We start from the raw sequence: 9,331 nt of genomic DNA, 5'->3' as shown, positions 1-9,331 counted from the left end.
ATTCGTTGCTCGAGAGAGAATAAGGTCCGCTTTACGACGAGTCGACCCAGGTGGTGTAGCGATTAGATGGGGTACAACCATACAAAGGAGAAGATACTCTGTTCCTGGTGCCAATTCACTTTGGCACATTGATGGACATCATGCCTTAATCAGGTAATTATGCTCAGAAAGCTGCATTGACAGGATCAAGATAAGATTTTGATGTGTGGTACGCTCAAAAATGAAGACAGGGCTAGGTTTCCGCTTGGTTGTATATGAACTCAACGATATGCCAGTTGAGCAATTTTATTCAACCTGAAAGTAGAATAAAAATAAGCATCCTCAGTATACATGTCTATAACACATAAAATGTACTGAACTAAATCAGTATGCATTTATCCGGTAATGTATAATCAAAAGCCTTAAATAGCATTCATTAAAAGTCTTGACTCTATATCCAAAAACTCTCTAAAAGGCCTAAACCCCATTAATCTCTATGTCAAAATAACATATCTTGACAGAAATACTGCTTTCATAAAAACCCAAGTGACCAAGGTCCCCAGCCTAGATAAATTCCTAGTCAAGACTACCTTTAAATATAGGCTTAATAAATAAATCCCATCTTACTCAAAGTATGTCAAACTTGTCTTTCTTATTTAGACTCATTGAACTTTCATTATAAATTCCAAAAAACCTGACTGTAATTCAGTATTTTTCTTTCATAACTTTGATTTATCCGACACTTATTTCATATGTCAATACCAATATTTGTCAACTAAAACAACCTTAAATCAACCTCTGACTAATGTCATTGTTAGTAGGTGATTTCAAAAGCACAAAATCCCTCTTTATAAATGTGTGAATTAAACACTAATTAAATACCGCACATACTTTCAGCTGAGCTGAATTTGGCGACCGCTAGTTCGCGACCACTAAAAGGTCAGTGTACTTTCGTGGACCATATACGTGGTTAAAACCTAGATAGAGAATAGTGCGTACGGTTTATGCACAATAGTCCCATCAGTATACTTTTCTGCAGGTATAAGATACTGTACAAATACTGCTGTGGCTTTCGTCTCGCAACTAGAAGAAAGTTACCATCCTCCCTACTTTTCGTTGACAATCCTTTTTCTTAGTTATTTACACCAGGTGATAGGGGAGATAGTGCATGAGAACCCCATATATGTCCAGCTCTGGAACACTCTTCCCAAAATTTGTCAGATTGATTTAAAGTTTGGGATAATTTCAGAATTCTTAGGAAATGATCATATCGACCGCTTGGTGGTTAGTGGTCGCGGGTTAGCGCCTTAGTGGTTAGCGGTCGAGGGGTAGGGGGAACTTCAACCCCCTCCCTACCTTACGCCGACATTTCTGTTTCTTAGTTATTTACACCAGGAGATAGGGGAGATTGTGCACAAGAACCCCATACTGTATGTGTCGAGTTCTGGAACACTCTCTTTAAAATTTGTCAGATTGATATAAATTTTGGGATAATTTCAGAATTTTTAGGAAATGATCATATCGACCGCCTTGGTGGTTAGTGGTCGCGGGTTAGCGCCTTAGTGGTTAGCGGTCGAGGGGTAGGGGGAACTTCGACCCCCTCCCTACCTTACGCCAACATTTCTGTTTCTTATAGTTATTAACACCAGAAGATAGGGGAGAAGAGTGTTCCAGAGCTTGACCTATATAGGGTTCTTGTGCACCATCTCCCCTATCTTTTGGTGTTAATAACTAAGAAACAGAAATGTCGGCGTAAGGTGGGGAGGGGGGTGAAGTTCCCCTTATCCCGCGACCGCTAACCACCAAGGCGGTGATCATTTCATGAAAATTCTAATATTATCCCAAACTTAAAATCAATCTGACAAATTTTGAGAAGAGTGTTCCAGAGCTTGACCTATATAGGGTTCTTGTGCACCATCTCCCCTATCTTTTGGTGTTAATAACTAAGAAACAGAAATGTCGGCGTAAGGTGGGGAGGGGGGTGAAGTTCCCCTTATCCCGCAACCGCTAACCACCAAGGCGGTGATCATTTCATGAAAATTCTGATATTATCCCAAACTTAAAATCAATCTGACAAATTTTGAGAAGAGTGTTCCAGAGCTTGACCTATATAGGATTCTTGTGCACCATCTCCCCTATCTTTTGGTGTTAATAACTAAGAAACAGAAATGTCGGCGTAAGGTGGGGAGGGGGGTGAAGTTCCCCTTATCCCGCGACCGCTAACCACCAAGGCGGTGATCATTTCATGAAAATTCTGATATTATCCCAAACTTAAAATCAATCTGACAAATTTTGAGAAGAGTGTTCCAGAGCTTTACCTAAGGTTCTTGTGCACCATCTCCCCTATCTTCTGGTGTTAATAACTAAGAAACAGAAATGTCGGTGTAAGGTGGGAAGCGGGTGAAGTTCCCCTTAAGTTAGCCTTGAAGTTAGCGACCGCTTACCACCAAGGCGGTGATCACTAAGGCAACAGCGCTATCATTAATAACATGAATATAAACGAATGAATGAATCCTCGCGCGCACTTTTCGCAGTCTATTGTATATATATCAATGGATTTCTGAAAGTTCGTTGACCTCTTAGTGGTCGAGAAAGCAGCGGTCGCCAAAGTTGGCTCAGTATATACCGGGTACTTTCAATTATGTAAACGTACACATTACGCTGCACACTTCTATACACATTAGCATGCACATTACTAACACATCTTCATACTCGAATGTGACACCAAATAATCATTAATTTCCACCAATTCATTATCATACACTTTATAACATCTTATCCAAGCTTTACTCACTTCTTTTGCGGAAATTGCTAGCGACTCTGAAATACCGTTGCCATTTTCCTAAACCTGGAATTCTGGCCTCTAAATAAGCATCTGAAATGATATGTCAGATCACATCCGTGGAAAAATGTGCTCTGCATGAACGTACACTTACATGTTGTTGTTGTTGTTGTTGTAGGTTTAATGGCGTTCATTCATTATTTAATATATACGCCATGGATCTATCTTTAATTTTATAATGAAAATCAGTTATAAATAAGAAAACTGAGGATAAAGATTTGTAATGTTATAATTAATTAATCAGTATTAAACGCAATTTTTTTGGAGTCTCTGGATGGTTTGCAACTTCGTGTTTCTGCTTTTTTAAAGTTTAATCTGGTCAGCCCGGTTTCGATGGCATAGAATACTAGCTTTGCTCGATTTGAAACAGGCTTCTTGGCTACTCGGCGTGCGACACTTACATGACCCTGGAAGTAGGTCAGGGTCAATACGGTATCTTGCAAAAATCTTGGAAAAAACAAATAATTTTCATGTTTCGCTGAAACAATGTGTGTTAGTAATTTTTCCAATATTTGATTAATCTGGATTAAGCGATTATATAATAAAAATCATGATAAGTAAGATAATGAAAGCATTTAATGGACAATTAGTTGAAAAGAGTAGGATTTATTTAAAACAAATTAGTACTATAGTAGTGCATTATTTGCCAATTATTATACATTTATATATTGATATCCAATTTTTGAGGCCCTAGCTGTTTCTTCATCAGTGGCTGCTATAGGACATAATAGAGATCCATTCAACTGATGAAGTATATGGCCACTAACACATCTCTCTCAATTTAATGATTTGCATGATAATTCTCAATACAAATCTGCTGATCACTTATTTTAGATGAGGTAAATTATATTTCCTTTTTGTTTTGCTATCAAAATAATTGTAAAGGCAATATAAATTTTCATAAGAGAAAGGGATTTCGGTAAGGAAAAGGTAAACAATTTTGGTGTTAATGTCTGGGGAAAAACAAACATAGAGCAACAAACATCTTTTCACTTGCTGTATTGTGAAACACAGTAAGTTTCTATTTATCACCAGTCATCGAATTGGTGTCCATGGTCAGTACTTTAACCATAGGGCAAAATACGGATTATGTACAATCCATGAACATTCATGTAAGCCATGAGCAGCATTTTTTTTTTTAGAAACGTTAATTATGATATTTTAATTTTCTTATTAATTTTAAATCATAAAGAACTTTTTTGTCCATATACCTGATTGGTTAGTCGATTCTTTTGTTTCGATCTGTTTCTCTCAGATGGAGTCTAGTTGTCAGCGGATGTATCGATGGATATAGTCGTCTGATTACACACCTGTATGTTGCTGACAACAACAGAGCTAATACAACTCTTGGGTTTTTCCTACGTGGGACCACAACATTTGGTACTCCTCGTAGATTGAGATGTGACCATGGTGGGGAAAATCGCCTGGTAGCCCGTTTTATGATCATGAGAAGAGGGCGGAGGAGAGGGAGTGTTATAGCCGGTCGGTCAGTTCATAATCAGAGAATAGAAAGACTGTGGGTAGATGTTTTTTCCCGCTGCCTCCATGTTTACTATAATTTGTTCCATGTGATGGAGGATCATAATATATTGAATATAAGCAATGCAGTACACGAATTTGCTCTACGGTATGTTTTTTTAAATCGTATACAAACAAACTTAACTACTTTTGCTAACGCTTGGAATAGCCATAACATGGATTCCTTGCATGGTCGCACCCCACTTCAAACTTGGATTCTTAGCATGGTTAGAGACCAGCGCAGCAGGGATCCACAAAGCCAGGATACATTGCAACCACATGCCAACTTTCAACCCAACAGAAACTTCACCCATACATTTTCTTTTTCTTTACCCACATTATCAGTAGAAAATCTAAGTCAGCACAATATAACCCGTCTTCAGCAAACAATAAATCCCAACTCGCCCAGTAATTCCCGTGGTGTAGACATATATGCAGAAGTGGTAGCCTTTATCCAAAACTGTCTTCAGTAGAAATGTACATTTTCATCTGACAATATTCTATTTTAATGATAAGTTCGTTCGTTCGTGTCTCCTTGGATCAAGATAGTTATGTAAAGTTCCTTAATTAAATAAAAGAGAGCTATACAACATAAAGACTTTAGTATTTACAATTTCATCAATTTAGACTCGATTTCAACCGCGACAACGATCATTGAATATTGTAAAATCGCATATGATTCCAATATGTTCATTTGAACCAAATTCAGGACCCCATGCTTTGTATTACCTTTGATATTTTATGTTATAATACAGTCCATTTTTAAAATAAAGCTTTGTATTAATTTTAATATTTGATGTTATAATACAGTCCATTTTTTAGAATAAAGCTTTGTATTAACTTTAATATTTGATGTTATAATACAGTCCATTTTTTTAGAATAAAGCTTTGTATTAACTTTAATATTTGATGTTATAATACAGTCCATTTTTAGAATTCGAAGTGCACTGCAAATTCGTATTTAAGTACATCATCTAGCCATTGAAATATGATTATTTTATCGTATTTGCGTTTTGGAGGGTTTAAGAGTTAACCGAAAGATTGTGTTGTACGTCTCTCATTTTTAGACGGTTCGGCATATCTTTCTCTTTTTTGTTATTGAGTAACTGTCTTATAGGTGTCGATTTTCTTGTCGATTCGTATCAAGAACATGTATAATATAATACATTTTGTAATTCTACATTAATTTTATTTCATACCATATTTATGAATTGATTTTGTTTATGACTGACAGAAGAATCTTTGGAATTAGAAATTGAATTTGAATAAAATGCTGGATTACATGACTCACTTTATGCAAATATCTTTTAACGCAACATTACTTTGTTCCTTTGTTTCTAAACACCTTGAACTCGTGAACCCGCTTGACTCCTCGCAGTCCGTGTCACGAGTTTAACCATCACACATCTCTTCTTCGCCTCCTGTTTTACAGGCAATTTATCATATTTTGTATTATACTTATTTCTAAGTAAATCATTATTATCATGTTATATAACTTTGTGCGGTTTTTCTGATTATGATTGGATATGTTCTGATGTTCGCATTTGTAGATATCATTGTTTTAAGAGAAGAACATTGAGCTTTTCTCGCAACGATTTGTGAAGCGTTATAATAATATGGGTGAATGGTACACGCGAGGATATATATATTTCACATTGTTTAAAAATATTAGCTTTCTTACTTAAAGATATGAGCTAATGAATATTTTCTCGTTTATGGACCACTATTGTGATTCTAGTTAGCATTTGACATATTCTTGTTGGGGAAATATTATTACGACTTTCCATGTTCGATTTGATAACGTTTTGAGAGACTCCATCTCAGTGAGGAGATAACCTTCGATTTGACAATGAACCGGACATTTACTGCTAGTGTATGAGTCCGTACTTTCTTATAATATGTATCGAGTTATTATGTCGTTTATTTTGTTTGGGATCTTACAATACCATGTCAAGATAATAATCATGTTAATATGTGTTCCGATAAACCAGGGATTGGTGTGGAATTGGCGTACAACTTTATAATCATTTATCTATGATACATTTGTGTCTGCGTGATTAGACTATTTACATTCACACGGTGTACACATTGTACGATTTTTAAGACTGAAAGAAAGTTCAAGTCAATGATATCATGAGACAGTATTTCAAACAAGATGTCAGCAAATCGTAAGCAAATCGTGTAGAAATTATGTATCTTCATAAGGCGAACAATGAATCTTTCTCAACTTTATATCTTTATATTGTAATTGTTGATCTGTAATTCAAATATGTTTGGTTGTTCATTTAGATTTAGAGAATAGAAGTATAATAAAATACAACAGAAATTACTTGGAGATCAAGTAAATAATTTTGTTTAATCTTATTGTGTATGTTGTAACTGGACTACATGTATTTATTTAACGGTTTGATTAAATATTCTAAACCCATGAGTGCTAACGTATCCGGTCTACTACCCCCTTTGATGTCTACCCTCATGACATTTACCCCTTAGGACAACTACCCTCGTGATAATTACCCCCGAGACGATGACCCCCTCCCCGGCCCGACCTAATGATGTACTATTTTAAAAAACTAAAAATTGCGAAATAGTAAGCTACAAGTATTTTTCCAACCTCAACTTCTCAGTCGGTGTTGTCATCTATTGGCCTAGTATCCATTGTACAGTATTTGTTTCCTGGTCCTTGTAATAACCACATATTCGTGTATTTATATATTTATTATCGTTATTATTGAGTAGCATTATTCTTTTATTTCCTTTTTAAAAGGGGGACAGTTGTCATTGGGCGGTAAATTGACATCAAGCACGTAGCCAGAGTTTGATGTTTGGGGGGGGGGGGGGGGGCACATACATGTAATCGATCGACGTCAAAAAGAAAGGGGTCTAAAAAAAGTTCAACCGATCCTGGAAATTTTGGGGGGCATATGCCCCCCTCCCCCCCCCCCGTGCCTACGTGTCTGATTGTCATGGTGGGGGGGGGGGTGTGAATGTACATGATGTTATCCTGTCCCGTTGACTATCCCCTGATAATCAATTAAATTCGGGCAATAGACAATAGCCCCATACGCCCTTGAATCTTAACTTAACACTTGTGACTATGTGCTGAAAAAGAGCGGACAATATAAAAGAAAAGGACAAGTAAAGAATTATGTTTGGCTAAAATTCGTCGCTGTTTTCACGAAGTGACGGTAGTGAAAAAAAATTGCATTCACTTTGCGTTACGATTTTCCTCACTACCGTCACTTCGTGAAAACAAGGACGAATTTAAGTATATTTGGTATCAAAAAGTTTAAAACAAAACGTTTGTTTCAATAAGTAATGAACATTGAAGTTAAGAGAAGATGTTCTTTAAAGCACTCTGACTATAATATCTGACAAAAATCGTACATAACAACGATGGCAACACATAAAGATACATGATTTCGTTGTCTAAACAGGTAAAAAAAAAAAATTGTAATTATAATTGAATATAAATACCAAACATAGCACATTGGTTGGCTATCGACCTGCCACCACGTTCCATTTAAGGCCCTCTAGAGGCTGGGAGCCCCAAATTCGCCAACAATTTTGATGATAAATTTTCACATCATTTTTATAATGCAGAAAAATATTGCCATTGAAATTTGTGGGGGCTCCCAACACTTTAGAGATACTTTAAGAGAAAGATGAGCAAAAAGATGCAACAATATTCAATAGTGCAATTAATTCGACAACATTAACAACAACCAAATAATGTTCATTATTATAACATCTTTTACCAATGAAACATGCATCAACAAGTTGAGATCACTCAGAATGTTCCGTGTACGGATGAAGCCTGAAGGAAATAATTATTTTTTCTTCAAATTATTAAAACGAATTTATGCCCTACTGACTATGTAACAAGGCTGCAAATACAAATATGATTTTATAACATTCCACTAAACCTAGCATTATATACAAACAAAATAATTTGATGTTTAACAGAACAAACAATCATGTGTAAATTGACGGGGGCGGGGTTGCTACAACCCCGCCCCCCCCCACCCTCCCCAGGCCATCCGCCATGACATTCAAACAGCGATAATTTTTTTCAAAATAAAAATACGTATCGATGGAATAAATTATATGTTAGAATTACACATTTTATAGCTATACAATATCAGATTCTGATACCCCTTGCTAAAGTTTGATATGCCTCTGTTATTCAATATTCTTAAAGTACGTGACAACGTCAAATGAAAATGACAATCCGATTATAAATCTCATTATACACAAACCTAGAATTATATACAATTTGATGTTGAACAGAACAAACAATCATGTGTAATTTTAACTAAGTTGGGGCTCCCAACACTTTAGAGACTTTAAGAGAAAGATGGCCAAAAGTATGCAACATTATTCAATAGTGCAATTACTTCGACAACATTAACAACAACCAAATAATGTTCATCACAGCTTTTACCAATGAAACATACATCAACAAGTTGAGATCACTCAGAATGTTCCGTGTACGGATGAAGCCTGAAGGAAATAATTATTTTTTCTTCAAATTATTAAAACGAATTTATGCCCTACTGACTATGTAACAAGGCTGCAAATACAAATATGATTTTATAACATTCCACTAAACCTAGCATTATATACAAACAAAATAATTTGATGTTTAACAGAACAAACAATCATGTGTAAATTGACGGGGGCGGGGTTGCTACAACCCCGCCCCCCCCCCCCCACCCTCCCCAGGCCATCCGCCATGACATTCAAACAGCGATAATTTTTTTCAAAATAAAAATACGTATCGATGGAATAAATTATATGTTAGAATTACACATTTTATAGCTATACAATATCAGATTCTGATACCCCTTGCTAAAGTTTGATATGCCTCTGTTATTCAATATTCTTAAAGTACGTGACAACGTCAAATGAAAATGACAATCCGATTATAAATCTCATTATACACAAACCTAGAATTATATACAATTTGATGTTGAACAGAACAAACAATCA

The 9,331-nt window shown here is 35.9% G+C and overlaps 1 long non-coding RNA gene across 1 annotated transcript; it reads right to left on the bottom strand.

Annotated features, from left to right (window-relative positions):
- Positions 1–244: 244 nt before the first annotated feature.
- LOC115920602 lies at positions 245–2,912 on the bottom strand. The gene is made up of 2 exons (XR_004062421.1): positions 2,774–2,912; positions 245–294 (listed from the first exon to the last, which is right to left on the bottom strand). It is a non-coding gene; the product is annotated as an uncharacterized LOC115920602 (long non-coding RNA).
- Positions 2,913–9,331: the final 6,419 nt, after the last annotated feature.

This window comes from Strongylocentrotus purpuratus, unplaced genomic scaffold, assembly GCF_000002235.5.
Source record: "Strongylocentrotus purpuratus isolate Spur 01 unplaced genomic scaffold, Spur_5.0 spur5_scaffold_9, whole genome shotgun sequence".
NCBI lineage: Eukaryota > Metazoa > Echinodermata > Echinoidea > Camarodonta > Strongylocentrotidae > Strongylocentrotus > Strongylocentrotus purpuratus.
The sequence above is the reverse complement of the archived record's forward strand: the minus strand, read 5'-3'. Positions and strand labels throughout refer to the sequence as shown.